Here is a 22,821-nt window from a genome sequence, read left to right as displayed (position 1 = left end):
CAGTTGAAGATATTTCCTTCTTTTAAACGTGTGCAGTGTGCCTGATTCATTTCACTTGTCTTATAGGCTTGCGTTCAAGCGATGTCTGTATGGAAATGCCTACTGCGTCAGATTCACATTACTGCTCAACAGGTCTTTAAAATGATTCAGAGATGAGACAGAATTAGGTGAGAGATCAAGTCATTATGCAGGACAATATTCTTTAGACCTTATTTACAAGACTCTTGCTCCAGTTTTGTGTTACTTCTCTCATGTTTAAAGTGATGCAAAAGTGGCGCAAGGGGCTTGTAAATAAGGTCTTTCATTTGTAATGCATTTAATCAGAGGCATTGTATATCTAGGTCGCTCTGCTTACCTTGTGTAAACACTGTGACCAACAGAGTTGAAAACTAGAACTCAGCTTTGGTTCTACATGTCAGAGTAGACAGTAGCGTTCATAACTTTAAAAGAGAAAGAGAAATGATGTGAGAGAGAGAGAGAGAGAAAGAGAGAGAAAACAACATTAAAACTGTGAGAGAGTGAAAGTTATAGATGGAGCAGTTAATAGTGGAGAAAATACTCGTAGCTCACCTTTTGCCTTGGTTGTGTGTCCAAGTACGTGCTGGTTCATGGTGCACCCTCCAGTTTAGTGATCTGAAATATAGTTTATAGAGTTAGTCATAGTATAGTAGATTTGCCTCTCAGACTGTTGTAATCTATCTATTGTTACTGCTCGGAGGTAATTATACATTCCTACTCAGTGAAGCTGCTGCACACTACCCGCTCTCTCCTTTCACAGATGACTTGTCGTTGTTTCAGAAATAAGCTTTTTTGCTCACTTTGTGCCAATGGCGTGCTTCAAAGAGGGTGCACCACGTGTCGTAGCAGCCTTCTCAAACGTTGATACGATGGCCACGCATCATTGCAGAATCCTCGAACGTTGAGTTTTGGAGGTGTTAGGGGGGATGCCAATGTGTGAAACACAACCTTTAAGATAAGAAGGAAGTTAACATTGTGTGTAATTTTTTTTATCAAAGGTGAGAGTGAGTGAGAGAGTGACTGCAAAGAATATTCGCAGCTCAACTTTCTGTCACCGGTGTGTTTTTCACCACGTCCTGGGACATAATGCACCCTGAAGCTCTACATCTAAAAGACAGTAAAAGAGAGATGTTATGCTTGGTAATTGTTACTATCTTAATGTGGAGTTGAATAACATCGGCCTTTCACACACGTTCCCTCTCACATTTAAAAGAACTATTTGTATAGTTTATATTCCGGACGTTTGAGCGATTATAAAAACGTTCCTGCTATTGGAAAAAAAAATGTACATGTAATTTGATACACTATATAGGACTGCGTTTGCCAAAATCGATGCGTTGCTTTTTTGTATCCAGTCCGCTAAAGCCCTTCGACTCCCTCCGATGCACACCCAGGCCTCACTGCTCACCTTTTCGTGGACAGGACACCTTCTGCATCATGTAGTCCCGATCTGTCACATATGTGGTGCGGAGTCTTGATATCGGTATGGCTAACAACATACTCGCGCTTCAGGTTCCTCACCCGCTCAGTGCTTCTGATACCACTAACTCAGTGACCAAAGAGGCCACACATGTAGTGGTGGGCCCCAATACTCGGTGGTTCGGGCCTACATAAGGCATTTGAACCACTAGGACGGGCCATCACAGCACTTGGGATGGGAGCAACTCTAAAATGGCGTAGAGCACATGCGCCCGTCTTTTTTATTGGTATGGTCATGTGTGTAGTGACGGATGCTCTGGATGGGTGTGGTGTGTGTGTTGAGCCATGAGGGAGTGTGTGTGTGCCGTTCTGACAACTAGACCTGAAACTAAGAAATCACTACAATTAAATCTGGGCAATGTTTCGTTGTTGTGTTTTTCTGGAAGTGTAAGTGGAATGGGCTGGCCTGACGTATGCCAGTGGTGTGCGAGGCTCTGAACCATGATTCCAGAGTGGTTCCGTTGTGAGCTATATGACAAATCAAGTGATTCGGGTGTCCGTTTTGTAGTGCTGACGTCACCCGGGTCTTAAAAACAAATGTGTAATTATATCTGTAAAGTCCCACAACTTAGCCAACATGGAAGGTGCGGGTTATCACTGACTCTATATTCGTTCATAGTTGCACACATAAAACATGGTGGACATGACGCATTTCTGCATTTATGAATGTTTATTGTGCATTCAGTGAAGTGTTGTAGCTGTAGTAATACAGGGCTGTGAAAGGTTTAAGTTGTAGTTTTTGGCACATGAAGGGAAGCTAATATATATACGTATGTGGTTATTCAGGTACACTGTAGAATTTGGTGCTGTAAATCAGTGTTCGAGTCTCGGAGTTGCGTCCACATCCTGTTATTGTAGAGTAATGACGTAATGTACGTGTGCCTGAAAATGTATTGTAAATATGGTGCTCATGTAAATAGCTGATATCGTTTTGGGTTGATTTCCTGCTATATAAATATGTTTAAAAAATTTTTTTAAAAGAGGAATAGCCCACACTTACTGTCACAGGTAAGATGGTTGCATACGCTATTTATAGCACAATATAATGTGGTAGGGCGGAGGAGAAGCATTTTACAAACACAATAAATACACAGGCACAGATAGATAGTTGCAGTGGGTACAGGAACGTGTGCTCGACTCCATTTTTTTACGTTGTTGTTGGTAACAGGTAGAATAGTAATCATGATATCATATACAGATATTTAATCATACAGAGTTTATGACTTCTGCTGTACAAAGGTAGGAAGATTGTATGTGAAATAATGCACAGAAGATTCTATTGTAAAGAGTTCATGAGTTGTGGTGCACTGAGGTAGGGGCGGTTTGTGTGGAGCCTGCGATGATGCGTGGTCCAGGCAGATCGCACTAGTAAAAATGTGTTTTGACTATTGAATTTTGCCTTAACAAGGGCACGTGGCGATTATATACGGTGTACTGAGTTAGTGGTACGTCTGGTGTTTATCGTGTGCTCACCCTGCGATGATGCGTGGTCTGAGCGGGCTGTACTGAAATAATTCACTGTTGCATGCTGGACTATTTATCAACTTTGAGGAGGGGAAAAAAAAATACCATCGATGGTTATTAATTGCTGTGCAAACTATGTGGACTGATTGCTCCCCATGACAAATTAAATGATTATACTTCATGAAGTGCATTCTAACTTTCACAAATTGGGGCGTATGTCTGGTGGCGATGTTGAAGGTGAAAACCCAGAGGTACATGGTTTTTCCGGTGGTGGAGCTACATTTTGGCGCAATCTTCTACATTCTTTGTTATCATAGTTCACAGGATGCAACAATTGAAGGTGCTTGCGCATGCTAGCACTGCAACAGCACTATTTTTTTCTCTGCTTTAAATAAATCAAGGCAGAATTTAATGCTGTCTGTAGTGTAGATGAAAAGGTAAATTCAAGTTGTAAACCCTGCTGTCCGCTGTGTACATCTTAGGGTAGAGTGCATCATCAGCAATCATAGTGGAAGTGGAAGATCGAACATGTATGCAGCGTGCATTTGATTATTCAACTAAATCTATAAGTGATATAAAAAAAACATTTGAAGGAAGCATACTGAAGGGATATTGTCTAGGTTTTGATAGGTGTTATACTTATTTATGGATTCCACTGAGTTAGTGCTACCGTAAACAACAAGGTTCTGTGGAGCCTGCGATGATGTGTGGACTGGGCAGGCCGTACTGATAGTAATGTTTTTTGTCTTCTGAATTCTGGCTTAGTAAGGCCAAATGGTGATTTTGTGTAGGTTTGAGGGACGTTAGTTTATTTGGTACTGCACTTTATACATAATGAATGAAGAACCAGTTAAATTCTGCCTGAATACGGCCTTGTCGTGATAAATCATGGTGCACTGGGTTAGTAGTACCTTTGGGATTGAGCGTGTACGTCACCTGCGATGATGCGTGGTCCGGATAGGCTGCACTGGGGATAATGTTTTTGGACTACAGAATTTTGCCTTAATAAAGCCTTGGGGTGATTATTTATTTTGTACTGAGTTAGTGGTACATCTGGTGTTTAGCGTGTGCTCCCCTGCGATGATGTGTGGTCTGAACGGGCTGCACTCAAAACATTGACTGTTGCATACTGGATTGTATGTACTTTGAGGGGGGAAAAAGTGCCATTGATGGTTATGAATTCTTCAGCAACAAAATTATCAGAATCAGATGATTCTTCCAGTGGTGTAGACATTTTTGTCTCCAAAAAAGAAATTCAGGTTTCCAATGAAGAAAAAGTGAGGTTCAAATTGTGACCTGTGGTATCCACAGTGTAAACTATCATTAAGTGTACCTTTGCACTTGCAGAGTGAAATGTATTATTCAAGAAAATCTATATTTGATATAAAACAGTTGTTAAAGGAAGCATTATAAAGGGATATTGTATAGGTTTTGATAAATGTTATACTTAGTTTGGTATTGTAGTTTGCAAATAATAAATCAACAGTGTAATTAATTGTAAGCTCTGATGACCGCAGTGTAGGCAGGAGGCAGCGGTTAGCAAGAGCCCACGACTACGTGGCATTGATTACAGCTGCACAGTATTGGTAATTTAGTGTGTGTGCACGCAGCGATGATAAGTGGTGGAAAGAGTTAGTGGCACCTGAAGCAACAAAGTTCTGTGGATGATGCGTGGTACAAGCAGGACGCACTGGTAGCAAAGTCTTTAAAATCAAGTATTCTAATAAATATTGGTTTTCCATTCACAGAAGTTGGTTGAAGTATATCTCCGAAAACTATGATATATTTTCTTCTAAATAAGTGATCTCATTCAATACGATCATGTGGTGATGATTTCTGGTGCACTGAGTTAGTAGTACCTTTGGCGCTGAGCTTGTTCGTACACTGCGATGATGTGTGGTTGGGGGGGAGGCACAGTAATTGAAGTAATGTCTTTTGTCTATTGAATTCTGCATGAATTCCATTTAAAAGTGACAGTATGCCTCACTGTGACATAAAACTGTACACTCTTCTTTGCGATGATTTATGGTACACTGAGTTAGTAGTATCTTTGGCGCTGAGCTTGTACGTACCCTGCGATAATGAGTGGTAAAGGGGGGGCCGCATTCTGACCAATGTCATTTTTCTATTAAATTCTGCTTGAATGCAGCCACGTTGCGATGAATTATGGTGCACTGAGTCAGTAGTACATTTGGGACTGAGTGTATACGTAACCTTCGATGATGCGTAGTCCGGGCAGGCCGCACTGGGTGCAACGTTTTTTACCTAGTGAATTCTGCCTAATTAATGCCACATGGAGATGACTTGTGGTGCAGTGAGTTAGTGGTACCTGAAGAACTCAGCGTGTGCGCACCCTGCGATTATTTGTGGTTAGGGCGGGTCGCACTGGTACAATGTCTCTTGGCTATTGGAATGCGTCATGTGCAATCGCCATTCCACCTGAATCGTGAGCCCTCACAATGTAGATCGAAGGCAGTTGTCAGCACAGATATCAACGAATGATTTTTGTGACTTATGTAAAAAAAATCTGAACATGTACAGTAGAATTGTCTCTACATTACATAAATCAAGGCTGCATTCCCTACTGTTCGTAGTGTAGATGGAAAGTTGAATTCAAGTTGTGAACCCTGCTGTCAGCAGAGTCAATTTTGGCAAGAGTCCACAGAAACATCGACAAATGCTTTTTTGACACATACATTAACAAAATCTGATGACACAGTAGAATTGTCTCTGTCTTCAATAAATCGAGAATGAAATCAATGTTGATTTTAGTGCTTCAGAGCTTCTGGTATCAAGTGTTGAACTCTGTTGATCGCAGTGTACATTTAAAGGCAGTACTTAGTACAAACATAGATGTACTTTTTTTGTGGCATCCATTAATAAAATTGACGCTTCCTTTCATAAATCAAGGCTAACTTGCATGCTGTCAATAATTGTCTCTGTATTAAATCAATGAAGGCTGAATTTCCTACTGTTCAAACTTTAACAAAATCTGAGGACATAGTGCAATTTTCTCTGTTTTAAATAAATCAAGACTGAAGTCAATGTTTTCTGTAGTGCTGATGCGCTTCTGGTATCAAGTTGTCAACTCTACTGACCGCAGAATAGATTGAAGGCAGTTCTCAGCACAGATACTGAAGACAAATTTAGATCCAAAGTTGAATTTAAGTTGTGAACCCTGCTGTCCGCAGTGTCGATGGAAACCACTAGTCAATACAGACATAAGTCTGCGGTGGTGTGGCGCTGAGTTCCCAATTGGCCTGTATCGAGAAAGCACGCGGTCATGGCGGCAGCCACGTGGCAGGGTGGGGACCTTCGCTGCGGCGCAGTCTTTTCTCTTTGCAGAAGTGAACCACGGCAGATGAGGAGCGCGGCGCAGACACAGGGCTGTACTGGGGCACCTGTGACTGGCTAGTAGGGACATATCATTACAACCCTGAGCCCCACTGCTGCAGGAAAGCATGGGTGGGAACACACCACAGAGATCATTCATTAAGCAGAGGGCTGGTCCAGAGAGCGTGGAAAAAAGGAGGCAATCCCGCTGTCTGTGCCGTGGCCCTGAATCATCCCCTGGGTGTGTAGAGCAAGCACAGGGAGGCTGAGGAGACGACAGGCAGAGCGACTATCAACCCTACAGTAAGTCTTAGTTTCCCAGTAACTCCAGGATGGGTGCTGCCAATTGATCTGTGACGATCCCCCCAGAATGAAACCATGAACATTATGCATAGCATGGAGCCGGATCAACATGGCCCATGCTCGGTGGAACTTTGATGGAACTTTTGATGGACCTTTAACGATGCCCCCTGAGCAGATACCAAAACTGTTTGTACTTACCTTGGTGCACGAGCAACCTTGGCCGATTCCCGGTGGAGCTGGCATATGCAGCTGTAGAGGAGTCTGGCCCTGGTTTCACCCCCTCGGCCATCACCTACCCAGCCGGTCGTCTGACATTGTTTTCTTCGTTTCCCCTTGGTGTTTCCCTCCCTCCCCCCCTTCTGTGATTCTTTGATTTAATTGATGCAACTATGTAACCTGTAACTCTGGGCGGATACCAGAACTGTTTGTACTTACCTCGGTGCACGAGCAACCTTGGCCGATGCCCGGTGGAGCTGTCATATGCAGCTATAGAGGAGTCTGTACTAGGTTTCACCCCCTCGGACGTCACCTACCCAGCCGGTCATCTGACACGGTTTCCCTCGTCTCCCCTTGGTGTTTCCCTCCCTTCCTCCCTCCCCATCCCTCCGTGATTCTTTGATTTAATGATGCAACTATGTAACCTGTAACTCTGGGCGGATACCAAAACTATTTGTACTTACCTCAGTGCACGAGCAACCTAGGCCGATGCCCGATGGAGCTGTCATATGCAGCTATAGAGGAGTCTGTCCTAGGTCTCACCCCTTCGGCCGTCACCTACCCAGCCGGTCATCTGACACTGTTTTCATTGTTTCCCCGTTGTGTTTTCTTCCCTCCCCCTCACCTCCCTCTGTGATTTTTTTATTTAATTGATGTAACTATGTAACCTGTAACTCGCTGATGGTCATGTAAAGCGCCCTGATACCTCCGGGTCTAGCCAGCGCTATATAAAACGTTTCAAATAAATAAAATTTATAGTCTTACGTTGACGTTGTTTACATTGGACTAGCCCATTCCTCTTCTGTTTCAAAGGAGGGGGATGAACACAGGTACATGACTGTAATATTCCCCAGTGTTTGAGATAATATGGTTGCGTCCACTATTCAGTCCACTACAGGTATCAATGGTATATGTACACACTGAAACGTTTTTGATTTCTATAGCGAATTGTGTATAGTATTTCACCGGTAGTCTTAACGTTGTGTACATTATTGTTGATGTTTGAGTTCTTTCCCTTATACATACTTGGTTGCCACATCTCTGTAGATTGAGCTAGTGTACTGTTGAGGAGATATATTATTTTGGAAAGGTCCGTAGTACTGTTTTGCGCAGCCTCTGAGGTAGTAGGGGGAGGGGTCCGTGGCTATGGTTGTGGTGATCGTGGCACTGGGTATTTTGATTTTGTTGGGTGTGGGAAGTGTATAATTAGAAACTCTGTCACATATTGCTGTTTAAACATGGGTGTGAGTTGAATGTAATTCACGCAGTACATATTCGAAGTTCTTACAGTACTTAAATGTTGATGTTAATTTGTTAGTCGTAAGTGGAACTATTGCCTGATTTTTAGGTAGCATTGCAGATTTGGTTACTTCTTGAAAATATGGGAAAGTGGTCAACATTATAAGTAGGAATTGTCATTTAAAAAACCTTCGAAATTCACAGAAAAAAACATAGGTTTCAGGCAGGTTATAGTTAGGAATCAGCATTAAAAAATACTTTGAAATTCACTGAAAAAAACATAGGTTTCAGACAAGTTATAGTTAGGAATAACCATTTAAAAAAAACTTGGAAATTCACTGAAAAAACAGGGGTGTTATACTTAGTTGAACATTTCAGTCGTACACAACGATTGAAATTCCCACGTTATAGTTAGTTGTACTAACTATAACTCGCTTCCCCGCAATCCCCTGCTGATGATGTCACAAATTACAACATTCATGACATGGTCAGTGACATCACTGATGACATCACTGATGACATCTCATATGACATCACCGATGACATCACTGATGACATCCTCCACGTGACAATCTGATACATCATATCATACACTAGTATAACCTTTCACCACTCATTATAAAATATGAAGTATCATGTTTCAAACCATTGACACAGTAATACAAGTTTATAAAAACCCACTTAGTGATTCCTACAGCTACACAAACATCTAAACACTTACCTATATATTCACTCATACATGCTAACAAAGATCAATAGAACACGGTTAAATATACTTATACACCTACATCGACATTAAACACTAGCACACATCCTATTCACTTATGCAGTCATCCTACTCACTTATGCAAATAATTGATCATACTTACATTTATTAAGCTACACACTTACACAAACACCACTTTAATTATTCATAAAGTTGGAAAATCTTACTTAGTGTGTTATAAAATCACTATTACAAGTATACAGTTATCCATACAGTCGTCATACAATCACTGAGTCTTAGGAATACTTATTTATATACAACAACTGTCACATACACTGCCTTTGATATTTTTAGTTTGTTGAACATGTATCATTGAGAAATATATTTACTCATCACCACACCCATGAAGAGATTCACTCACCCAAACAACTGTTTCCCCATACAGTCTTAACCTCATATATCTACTAAATCAACTATTTACACATCTTTGGACAGTCACACACCTCCCACCCACCCAACCTCACACACATTCATTTACTATCCCATACAAATACTCACTTAACTAATTAATAACTAATATAGAATTTCACATAGCTAGTAACCAACTTATGTAGTAGTTTACACATCAAGAGATAGAGTGATACAGGTATTCACACAGTTTAATCACTATCCCATATATTTAGTGAGACAGTTTAAATTCACCACTTAGACAATCATATTGCTACTAAATCCTCCATTCAGACACTTATACATCCACTCACTCTTCAAAACAGATTGCAATATATATATAATACTTATTTAAATATCGAAGCAAACCACAGTCACTGGATGATGTAATCAGTGATGTAATCAGTGATGTCCTTTGAGATGCCATCAGTGATGTCACTGACCATGTCATGAATGATGTATTATGTGACATCATCAGCAGTGGATTGCGGGTGGGGGCGCGAGTTCTAGTTAGTACAACTAACTATAACGCAGGAATTTCAATGGTTTTGTACGAGTGAAATGTCCAACTAACTATAACACCCGTAAAACCTATGGTTTTTTCAGTGAATTTCTAAGGTTTATTAAATGGTAATTCCTAACTATAACTCGTCTGAAACCTATATATATTCAGTTGTGCCAGCTGTGCTGATCCCTCTAGGATTTACATAGGGCTGCTTGCAGACCCGCAAGCTGTCAGCAGATCTTGAGCATGGAAAAAAAATAGTTTGAGGCACTTTACTGCCTAGTGCACATGCTTTCCCCTCTTTTTTCACACGCACAAGAAGTCAGGAAAGCTCTCACTGGACCCCTTCTTTCACTACACATGCAACATTTCAGCCCCAGCAATTGTTCCCAATTAAAAAAATAGCAGCCTAAGCTCATCTGTGCAGCCAGTCAATTAGGACTTTAAATTGGAGGGCGACTTTGCGAATTCTGTGCGGGGGGTCAACGGTGAGTCCGCTCTCCTATATATACAAATTTGAACTTCTTTAAATTTCTCTAAAACTACTGAACAGGTTTACACTACCACCTCAAATGGGTGTACTGTATATCTAGAAGTGTAAGGCATACACAATATTTGTTAAAATACCCCTCTCACACCAAAAGGGCCCTTGGTGTCATGCTTCATCATTGGGGTCTTCCCGCCCCGCTGCGGGACGGGCGTGCTGCGACTGGCGACTACGCTGGAGCACTTTGTTATTGTAAGTGCTATGTGAGGTGTATCTGTTGTGAGTGAAAAGGGTCAGGGGTGGATGAAAAGGTGATGTTAAAAAATACCTGGCCTTATGGATTCAAAAAACTTTATTTGGTCATAGGCTGGTACTGTTAAAAAGAGTGGGTCGGAGAAATCACGCTAGTAATGTGCTGATTCTCCTGGGGATGTCGACATGTTTCAAAGCCGGAAATGCTTCTTCGTCAGGACGGAGTAAGATCCCTCAGTCACTCACTATGTTGCTATCAGTATGTGAAGAAAAATATACAAGTGATTTTAAAATACAATACCTATGTGGTACGGGTATATGTTTTCTAAAGCTCTATCAGTATTCCTGAGAATAAGCTAGAAACGTAGAGTCAATGCTCCATGAGCCTCCGGGTCGAGAGGTAAAATGAAACTTTCATATGAAGTCGTGCAGTCATTGCTTCCTCTCTCGCCAACCCACGGAACCGCGTGTACCGTGCCAGTAGAAAAGTGTTATCTAATAGGATACTTAGTCATAAAAATAAAGTATTCACCCTGTATACATTACTAAGTTTAGGAGATAATATATGAAAATATACTGTACAGATTGCATACCCTGTTATGACAGGGAAAAGAGATCATAGTGGTGGGTTACATAATCTACATAGAGTCTTTACTTTGTAGTGATGTTACTGTAGACTCTAGAGGCTGCTTTTCGCACACCTTATTATTAATTTGTTTACTGAAAGAAAGCTTTATGGAGACAGCTTTCTTCTTCCCTAAACATTGTTTTACACCCAATTCATTGTTGTTTTACATGAGAGAGTCTAAACTTATTTAATTGAATCACAGATGCAACTCTGTCAGAGGAAAGATGCTTGCACAGGAATGAGTTCCTTACTAAACTGTTTAACATACAGGTTTCACCTTGTATAGAGGTGTTTTGTAGAGGTTATTTAACTAACTCACTCATGCTGTATAATATGGTATGAGGTATACTCAAAGTTTTATCAAATTCTACCTTGTTTCATCTGTTCCATGTAAAATGAGTTCTGTTCAGAGATGTCACTAGAGAGGGTTCTGTTTCTAAAAACCAATCATACATGTGGTTCACTCAGAGAAAAGGTACTTTTTATAGAAGACCTAGTATTTCTCTGGTGGTTTCTAAACAGATCCTTTACCCTTTTCAGGTATCATTATAGACATTGATATTTGAAAAGTAAATTAAACACCCTGTTCACTGTGAGGAAAAGGTTTCTCTAGAATGATGGGTATATTACTAAAGACTTTAACACCCATTCTTAATCTGCATCCTATTCAAATGTGAAAATATAAGGCCTAGTGTTTCCATGCATCCTTCTACCCAGATTTGTTATCCTTTTCAGAAGTGTCAGTAGACAGATAGCTGTTTGTAAACTGTACCAAACTCTGTCTTCAATCTGACAATCATTTTTTAGAGATAGATGGCTTCTTTAGTAAAGCCCTTTATACCCACCATTTAATTTGTAGTGACCTGTCAGAACAGATGGTGTGCTGCTATCAAACTGTACTATTCACTCTGTATGGACTTGCTTAAGAAGGAGTTACTCTTTCATGAAACTCTCCCACAACCAATCTGTACTCTGTTTAAATCTGGTAGGCAAGGGCCAAGTGTTTGTCTAAAACCTGGTGCACTAATCCTTTACTCTCTTCCGAGTGGGTGAGTAGATACCTTGATATCTATAAACCTCTTCATACACCATGTGCTCTCAGAAGATACACCTTTGTACAGGGCTGGATTACTCATGAAAGCATTTTAAAGCCAACTTTTAACCTCTCCAGACCTATTAGTAGAGAAGGAATGTACTGAAAGAAGTAAGCTATTCACTCTGTATAGAATTATATTATGAAGCTTCACTTTTACCTCAAACTTTAGTATCCTCAATCTACCATCTGATAAAGTGCAGCACCACAAGGACTAGTATTTGTCTGAGACCTTATATACACACCCTTTACTCTGTTCAGAGATATCGATAGAGAGCTTGCTGTTTCTAAAGCCATATAACACATGAGGTGCTGGTTCTGTAAGGTCTTCTACACAAAACATTATTTCTCTGTTGAGCTGTCACTGTTAAAAGGTAGTATGAGATAGGATCACTGTTTTATCAGACTCTACCAAGCAGGATGTATAGCATGCTGCAGTATACTAGCACTAGGCTAGTTCTTCTCTAAATCCTTCAACACAGACGGTCTATTCTGTTCAGAGTAATCCTTACAGAAGGTAGTCGTACTGTAGAGACATAAACTCCCTATTCACTCAGAGAAAAAATCTTTAGAGGGAAATATGACTTTCTCAGTAAAGCCTTACACATCCAGCCTTCACCGAGAACAAAGAGGCTATGTTGTTATAAAAAAAGAAGCATTTAGCCTGCAACACGTATAAGAAAAGGAGGCCCTCTTTTACTGAACCATGCAGAATCTGCACCCTGTTAAAATGTGATAACCTAAGGCAGAGTGTTTCCATGGATCCTTATACACAGATGTTTTATCCTTTTCAGAAGTGGGATTAGATACAGCTGTTTGTAAACTGAACCAAACACCACAACCAATCCTTTCTTCCACAGAATCTTTATCCTCTTCAGAATTGTGAGTTAACAGGTAGCTGTTTGTAAACTGAACTAAACACCGTCTTCAATCTGACAAAAAGTCTATAGAGATAGATGGCTTCATTAGTAAAGCACTTCACACCCACCATTTAACTTATAGACATGTGTCAGGAGAGATGGTGTGCTGTTATAAAAATTTACCATTCACCTGTATGGACTTTGATAAGAAGGCCTTACTCTTTCGTAAAACTCTACCAAATCCAAATGGTACCCTGTTTAAATGTTGTATCAGAGGGTCTAGCAAACATTATCCTTTTTTGACTGCTTACAATTATCAGTAAAGACATTGCGGTCTGTAAAACTATTCATACTCTATTTTCTCTCACAGATAACGTGTTTGTATATGGGTGAATGTCTCCCTAAAACCTTTCACATCCAGCCTTTACCCTGCACAGGGATATTTCACTCAAAGCAAACATTTACACTGGGATGACATTCTAAGCAAAGCTTTTCACACCCAACCTTCAACTTGACAGGTCTCAACAGAGAGGGCATACTGTCATAAAAGAGAGTATATATGATGCATAAAGTTATGCGAAAGGGAGGTACTCTTTCATGAAATCAGCTGTGGCCCATGCAGATATGAGCGGTGGGGCCAGGTTGGGGGGGGTTTCGACAGACGACCTCGAGGGAACATTAAATAAATAATTAATTTCCCCATGTAGTTGTCTGCCGAAATTCCCCCCACCCGGCCCTACCACTCTTACCTGCACAGGCTGTGGCCTCATGAAACTCTGCACTGTCCTAAAGTGTGATAATACAAGGCATTCTGTTTCCTTTAGTGATTCTACACAAATCCTTCAGTCTGTTTAAATATGTCAGTAAAAAGGCTGTGCTTAGTAAACTGAACCATGCAAGAATTAGATTTTGTAATGATAACTTTGTGAGAATCAGAAATGATTATCATATGTCTTTTATTTTCTGTATAGGGATTGCAGACAATTAAAGATACCACCTAAGGTGCAGAAATGAAGAGGAAAAAACAAAGCTACTACAAACAAGACTAAAAACATGGAACACAGCCACAGGAAGGTAAATATGGTTAAAAAAAAGATTGAAATCAAGTAAGAGTACCCACTATCTCATAAAAAGTAAATAACATAATTTAAGTAGTAATGAAGATCTGTCAACATCTAAGAAAATATTCTATTGTTTTTCAAAGAAACATAATACCAAAAAAAGAACAGACCAACAAGACATATTAAAAAAGAAGAAATTCAAAGCACTTTGTCAGAAGTTTTTCTGGAGAAGAGTAATGTCAAATATTATGAGCAGTATAAAGACATTAAAAGCAGAAGAACATAGCAAAAGCAGAAAGAGTTTGTATTAAATTAAAAGCTATTCATTTTATTTTTGAAGAGAATGTGATGGTTAGATAAACTGGTTATTTCCCTGAACAAAAACAGTGTCAAAAGATTCAACTTAGTAAAATAAACATTTGCAGTATTAGCAGAGGAAAGCAAAAACACACTTCCCGTTGTGAAGCATCTTTTAATGAGGAAAGATACTTACAGTAAAATGAGTTAGTGTTTGCAATTGACAAATATGCTCATGCATATAAAATGAAAGAAGGTACGCCAATCGAAAAAGGAAAACTAGTACATAGAAATGTAGAAGATAAAATAACCAGTGAAGTATTAGGTCAGAGTCCTTGACAACCGTTTTTTGAGTGGAAGTGTGCAAAAGTATGCAACATAAGATAACAGTCTATTGACAAAGTTAGATACTTCTTAAAAAAATACAGGAGAGGAACTGTGAAACAAAAAATTAAACTACTGCAATGTCTTGATCATTGTCGAGTTAGGAGACTGACAAACCTTCAAGGACAATCATTGGCTTCCTTATCACAACAGATTTGTGACACTTTTTTCCATATCATATGATGCTGTCTGTGTACCACACTAAAATGCGTAATCTAGTAAGAAGATTGTATTTTGTGAAAAGTCTATATCTTTTGCTTCAAAAACTAAATTATATGTTATTAAGCGTTAGTCATTCTGAACTTAGTTCTGTTAAAGATGATATTCAGATGATATACTTTGGACCTGAAAGGCAAAGTGAAGAGAATGAGATGGTCGTGTGGACCAACACTTACATTTTTAACACAAGCACAGTTTTAGAATTTTTTTTAAAGGAAATTGATGCATTTGAAACTACAACTGCCAAAATTCCTCACAAAGTCTGAAGTCTGTGTTTGTTTAAGTGAACCCACTTCAGATCACAAGCCCGAAAAAATTATATTTCTGAAAGAACAGAAGAGAGTGATCTATCAAAATTGCTTAAACAGACTCTTTACTGAGGGTCTCATTACGATGTCTTTTGGAGTTGTCTCCGACTGACACCGTTTCAGAGAAAGAACCACCCGACCACAGGTCAGCGGTTCCAACACCACAATCCCAGTTAGGATGCAACCGCACGTCATGTGGTCAGAAACTTCCATTTGTCAATAGAAGCTTGTGCTGGATGATGAAAAAGCCCTCAATGCAAACTCCCATTGAAAAATTGAAGTTTGCGAACATCCCTGCACCATGTGGCAGGCACCACATGGTGCAGGGATGTTTAGGCCGGCAGCATAGGTGCCCCCAAGGCCCAAATACGGAGGCCAAGGAGGGGCAGGGCCCTGCTAGGGGCCCCCGAATGTTGCTTTCTGACAGCCTTTCCATGTTGGATAAGCTGACATAGAATGACTGTTGGAAACTGACATCATAATCCTGACAACGGAACGCCGTCTTTAAGGGATTATGATAGGTTTCTGGCCAACTGGCGGGCCATCCAAAAGTGTCTATCGGTCCCTCCGACTGCTGCCTCCGACCGCACATATCGTAATGTGTCGGTCAGTCCGCAGCAGCCGATTGAGGTCAGACCGACCATCATAATTAGGCCCTTAATAGCTAAAGATCAGGTTGCTTGGTGCGTAAGCCACATTGTCTGTAAATATTGGATTGACAAACTGGATACAAATAAAAAAAATAAAAAAAATTATAAAAGTAATTATAAAAGGTGTTATTTTTTCCACTTTCTCCTGAGCTACAAAACCTCAACAAATATGACAGTATTCTTATACAGATCATTCATTTCTTCTATGAAATTGCTACTTCCTTCTGAATTATTAAAGGTCTAACGTTGTGCATTTGTCTTGGAATATGAAGGAGAAACTTGAAAGCATAGGTGTAGATCGAGAAGAAGAAGAATCACTACTGATTCTAATACATGGAGGGCCTACGAAAGATAAAACAAATTGGTTAGAACTTTTAAGCATTGATAGGGTTAAGAAAGCTTTGCAATATTTTAAACTAGAACATGTGTTTGACAAAGAAGTTGATGTAGAGAGACATTTTACTTCTGTCAGAACAAAAGGTCCACCTCTGGGACTTCTGCTCCATTGAAAAAATTGACTCAGGTAAAGCAGAAGAAATGTGTAAACATTACAGCCTACATCCTCTGCAACCAAGAGACGAGATGGCTAATACTTTGGAATTGCACCAAATGAAGCAAGCAGGACTGCTAGGTGTGTGGAAAAGAGTTTAGAAGCACAGTTTTTTAAAAATGTGTTCCCTGCAGGAGAAGATGGTCATTATGATGAACGTTCCGTACAGATTCCTGCATCAGAATATAGTTCACCTACATTATATTCAGAAGATCCCCGTTTTAGGCAAAATATTCCATACATTTCCCACCTTTTGTTTTAAAGTAATCTATCAGTGCTATCTTATGTTGTGGGCCATGTTATCACAAGAGGGACACAGTTTAGCAATATCACTGCAAGAGATTTTGTGGAAAAAGTAAATGGTAAAGATGAGGTACTAGAGAGTAATTTGATGAATATCATGGCTTATTAATGTGGTGCAAATGAATATTGGTTCCTTCGCCATGGTGAGCTAAAGTGTATGTTATGCAATCTAGGTGCACCTACCTGGTTGGCCACATTGAGCTGTGCAAAGTATGTTTAGAATGATCTTAATGAGTTTCCCAGACAAGCTGAGGCAAACATTGCAGGGATTAATTTGAAGACTCCTGGTAAATTGTGTTTCATTGATCCTGCAAATGTTTACAGCTACTGCAAGCACAGATTTGAAGCCATGCTCCATTTTATCTGTAACAAAAAATAACCCACCACTAGGTGAGGTTGTGCACTTTTTCTAGAGAAAAGAATACTAAGCTAGAGGTGCACCAGATATACATAAGTTATTGTGGGTACAAGATGTACCATCATTTGGTGAAGATACTGATAACTCAGTGTTCTCATTAATTGAGCATTATGTAACCTGTGACATTCCAGAAATGTTTCAGAACAGAACATTTAGACAGTAAGTTTTACAATTTCCATCCCATAAATGTGGCAAATATTGTCAACAGAGATACAGAGCAAAAGGGAAACTCTACACTAAGTGCCGTGTTGGATTCCCTAGGCATGTAATGTCCAAAGGAAGAGTAAACACTTTTATGTCTGCAGTCAGACAAACAATTACTAGAAAATTACCAAAAAACACATATAACCTGAAAATAAGTGAGGCTTCAAAACTTATCATTGATTACAATCCTGTAATCATGTCCATGTGGAATGCCAGCATGGATATTCAGTTTGTAGCAGACAATTATATTGCTGTAGCTCGGTATGTCACTTCATAAATAACAAAGTCAGAAAAGACAGAAATAAAGGAAGCATGGGAAAAGATAGCTGCAAAACAACAGTTGATGGCTAGAATGCAGAACAATGTCATACTTTCACCCCAGTACAGTGATCTGGGCCTAAATCCATCGTTTTTTGCTCACCATGCCATTCTAGTTTGAACCCAGCCTTATGCACATCAGTCTTAACCCTGTGCCCCATGGGAACAGTCCATCCCGAACTGCCAAGCCAGGTCCTCCCTGGACTGGAAACAAGCATCCTAGGACCGGTTTCGGGCTTTCAGCCCTCATCAGCCAGGATAGCTTGATTCCTGTGGCATGGAGAGCACGGGACTCACATCTGAGCATACCCGTCCCACTAAGGGTTACAAATGCAAAAACAACAGTTGATGGACAGAATGCTGATGAGGGCTGAAAGCCCGAAACCGGTCCTAGGATGCTTGTTTCCAGTCCAGGGAGGACCTGGCTTTGCAATTTGGGCTGGACTGTTCCCATGGGGCACAGGGTCAAGAGTGATTTGCATATGGCTGGGTTCAAACTGGAATGGCATGGTGAGCAAAAAAACGATGGATTTAGGCCCAGATCTCTCTACTGGGGTGAATGTATGACACTGTTCTGCATTCTGTCCCTCAACTGTTGTTTTTGCATTGCGAAAAGATAGCAGCAGAGAAGTCTTTAAGTAAAAAGCTTTACAGTTTCAGTTTAAAGATGCTTTCTCACAGAAAATGTGGATCTTATGAAACTTGTAACAAGCTCAGCTTTTCTAGCTAATGCCGGTAGTCCAAATCAATTATTTGGGCTAGCTTAGGGCTGGCATCAACACAAAATGTGTGTTGAAACGCTTGCCCGAAACTTAGCATCTTGCTCAGTTTGATCTAGAAAGTACTGAGCTACTTAAAACAAATATGATGGACACTTATTACACACATCAAAGTGTCCATCTAGAAAACCTTTCTTTATATGAAGTATACTGCAGTACGATACAACCAGAAATAACATAGATGAAAATATTGAACAAAGAAAGTTTAGGGTCACCGGCTGTAACAGATGTTTAGTGACACATTCAAAACCAAGTATCATCATTTTAAACTGAGCTGTCATACAGTTGAGAAAAGAGAATCCTTTTATTTCTGTCTCATACAACTTTTTAAACTTTGGAGTTCAGAGACTGAACGACTAGCTGACTGTCACTGTTATGAAGGTGCTTTTAATACTGTCAACAATAGTATTCAATGTGAAGTGTTCCCACATATCAGAAAATTTAACAATTGCTATAGAGGTTGCAAAAAACAGTTCACAAGACAACCAGAGCTCAGGACCTTATAGTCAAGATCTCATTGGCCAGCCTATCATTTAAAATGATGAGGCATCATAGCTAGGAATGAAGCGGAAAATGCTATGGGCCAAGTCAAGAGTGAGACCATTGATTTGGAAATTTGAACTTTCAATTGAATCAAGACAGCTAGAAATATGTGAGAAAATTAAATCTGTAGAGCATGGACTCCTACATGATAAGTTTGAATGCTCCTAGAGAACATTCAAGCCTACACTTCTCTATGTTAGTGGGCAGGCAGGTACAGGAAATCTTTTTTAATTAAAATGATGACTGCATTTCTTTACAGGAAGACTAGCTGTGATCTTTCATGTGTTGAGCGCTCCTACTGGACTAGCCACTGACAACATTAAAGGAATCACATTGCACAGTATACTTATGTTGCCTGTGGAGCATGATGACAAACTAGAGTACTTGAAGTTATCTGGTGATGCTTGTCATGAAGTCTCCGGAGTTCAGAAAAAAATGAAGGTTCTTATTATTGATGCACTTAGCATGGTATCAAATCTAATGATAGCTTTCATTCATTTGAGCATGCAAGAAATCCTCAAAACGTACTATGATAATCTGTTTGGTGTTGACCTTCTAAGGTTGACTCCTGTCAAGGGTAAACCAGTTTTTCAGAAACTACTTCATTAACAACCTAAGAAAACAGTAGGGAGTATTGGAAATTTTAACATATGGTTACATTTTTTGTACGCTGAGTTGCCACAATATACAAGGCAAGCTGCAGATGTGGCGTATGACAATATATTAAAAGACATGAGAATGGAAATTGTTAGAAAAAAATAAGAATGCTCTTGCTTCTCGCATGGTTTGATCTTTGTTCCCACACAACAATTCTCCAGCTCCTGAAATGCAACATATTATGAAAACTCACAAATAGATTATGTGCCTCATGCCAGCATTGGACCATTGCACTCAATTTAATTGAGAAAAGATTCACTTGGAAAAACAAGACATTGTAAGTAAGTCTTAATAGTAAATAAAAAATGGAACATCAAAGTTTAAACTTACCACTATGCCAATCAGTGGCAAAGCAACTGGAATCACTAGAGAAAACCATTTCACATACTGCTGGTTTAGGAAAAGACTCTAAACCGGTGTAAAAACTGCAGAATACTTTTGTGATGAAATCGGAGCATTGAGGAGGGATTAGACTTTATTGCATATCCCAAAAGAACAGAGTACAAATATATTTTGATTACATTTGATCATACTGAAGAAAATAAACAAATAGGAAGGTGCACTGTTAAATTTCTGTTGGTAAAATATTTCTACTTGAGAAGACAACAGTTTCCTCTGTGTTTGGCCTATTCTATCACCACTCATAAATCTCAAGGACTTAGATTGGATGCAGCAATGATAGACATAGGTTTCACTGTCTTCAAAGAAGGCATATCTTATGTTACTTAATCATGAGTTAAGGTAATTGTCAGGATTTTACCTTCTTCACTTTGATGAGAGTAAAGTCAATGCTGACTCATCATGTAAGATAGAATACAATTGTTTGAGAGAGCTGTATGCTCCTCTCCAAAGCCTATATCCCATTGTTAAGAAACATGCAAGGTTGAAGAAAAACTACATTGGTTGAAGCTTTCTAAAAAGTTTCAAAATTAAGTGAGGAATCTAAAAACAAAAGGGTAAACACTAGTGAGATGAACAATGTAATAGGTTTTAATTTTCAAACACTTCAGGAGTTTCATGTTACTATAATGTAGTAGTTAATGTTCTATTCCACCTTCAACAAGTAGTTGAAAACATTCAACAAAGCAAAGACAAACCTTTAAGTCAAGTTTTCACAACTCTGCTCACATTAGTACACACTGAAAACCATGTGTGTATGTCAATTGCATTTATATGTGGTATTGTGCCACAGTCTACTCCCACCTATACTATTCATACTGAGCTGGGGGTGGGGTACGTAACTGATCTAATAAAAGTAGCCCCCTTAACCTGTTGGCTAAAGACCTGGCTTAATCAGGAAATATCCCTGAATCACATTATCCTTAAAGATTGTCTTCTGCTGGATTATGCCAGTAAGATCCCTTGGCTGGCGTACATCAAATCTAACTGCTATAAAATAGGGCGACCCGAGATTTTTTCCTCACCAGAGATTATAACATCAAAGGATGTCCTACAGACAAAAAATGCTATGTTGAATTTGCTGTCCCTAGAGAGGGAGGAGGTAGAAATGAGGAAACCAACTGTTAGAGCAAACTATGTCCTAGTTAGCTCACCTGGTCCTGAATTCTATCTTGTAAAAATTTATGTAAACTTGTAAAACTTTATTTGATCCAGACCTTGACTGAGGTCAACAAATACAAAATTAAAATAATTTCAAATACTCATAAAAATACTTCTATCTTACCATAGTGAACCGCTCCTACCATCGGCATCTTTTAACCAGATTTCGTTTTAATTTGATTCATTTGACGTTAGGCTGTTTTCCTAAATGGTGCACACCGGAGAAGTCTAGCCCTTGTAAATGTGATAACTTTTCCTCACAGGACACCTTACACTTTCTCATGTTCTGTGACTATTATTCTGATATTAGGAAGAAGTTCCTGCTCCCTATTCTGAGAGAGGCAGGGTTTTTACAGGTTAGGCCAGCCCTCCTGTATTTACAATTGCTAAAAACTCACCGTGTAATATTTCATGTTGCCAGCTTCTTAATAGCTGCTGTGCGGACTAGGAATAAGAGTATTTGTGCGCCATCTAGTATGGGTTGACTCTGATTGGAATTAATTTATTTTAGATTATGGCACCGATGTAGTAATGAAAGTTAAAAGAGTTTATTGTAGTTTTTAGCATGATTTTATTAAATTTTTATGGAACATTTTTGTATAATTATTGTTGTTTATGGTGTATGTTGTGTATGTTTTATCTATATAATTGTACAGTTGTCTTTTTATGATATTTGACTGACTGACTGATGTAGTATTGTTAACCATTGTATTAGAATTACACAGTTCACTCTGAATGTGCAACAGGATGCACAGGAGTTTTTAATGGTAATGCTAAATGTGTTAGAAAATGAGGGAACTGGAATAAATGACTTCTTTAAAACAAACCTTTCATCGAACCATGAGTGTGTTAATTGTTCCTATTCAGGCAGAACAGACATTGAGTCAGAGCGAATTGTGCACCTTACAGTACCAGATTGCAAGTCAGTACCTTTAGAAAAACATTTGTCAAATCTGTGCAGAATAACCGCTGTCCAGACTACACATAGAACTACTATCTAGATTAGTTGTGAGACACAGTTCAAAATGGTGCAGAACAGATGGAAGTAAAATCATAGAGCATATCATGAGTGATGTAATATGTGAGGTCATAAGCAGTGCACTGCAGGGGTGTAGGTTAAAGTTACCTCTGCTAACCATAACTGGTGAATTTCTGTGTTGTTTTTAGTTCAAAACATTTATGTAGACACTCACATATTCACCTAACTATAACATTATTTTAACCTTTGTTTTTTCTATATATATATATATCTATATTCCTTCTCTCGGTTCCCCTTACGCCCGGGAAATGCAGCGCTCTCAGTATCCGGTTGGTGATCCCTGCGGCAGAACCACGCCGCTTCCAATGTAAACACAATTCCCCCTTTGCAGGGCAAATAAAAAGGACTAACTCGCGTGCAGCAACGATTTTACTCTTTTTATTTTATTTTAAGCCTTCAGATAGAGTCAATGCAGACAAAAACAAACACTGATCTACGCGTTTCGGGAGAGCCTCTCCCTTGCTCACGATCTATATATATCTATATATAGAAGTGTGCGTG

The 22,821-nt window shown here is 39.4% G+C and overlaps 1 protein-coding gene across 1 annotated transcript in view; it reads right to left on the bottom strand.

Moving 5' to 3' along the window:
• Positions 1-22,821, bottom strand: part of LOC144752528 (trypsin-3-like) — a 317,381-nt gene that overhangs the window by 115,727 nt on the left and 178,833 nt on the right. The gene's annotated exons all lie outside the window — the stretch shown is intronic.

The sequence above is a fragment of the Lissotriton helveticus genome, chromosome 5_1, assembly GCF_964261635.1.
Source record: "Lissotriton helveticus chromosome 5_1, aLisHel1.1, whole genome shotgun sequence".
In the NCBI taxonomy this organism is placed as follows: domain Eukaryota; kingdom Metazoa; phylum Chordata; class Amphibia; order Caudata; family Salamandridae; genus Lissotriton; species Lissotriton helveticus.
The sequence above is the reverse complement of the archived record's forward strand: the minus strand, read 5'-3'. Positions and strand labels throughout refer to the sequence as shown.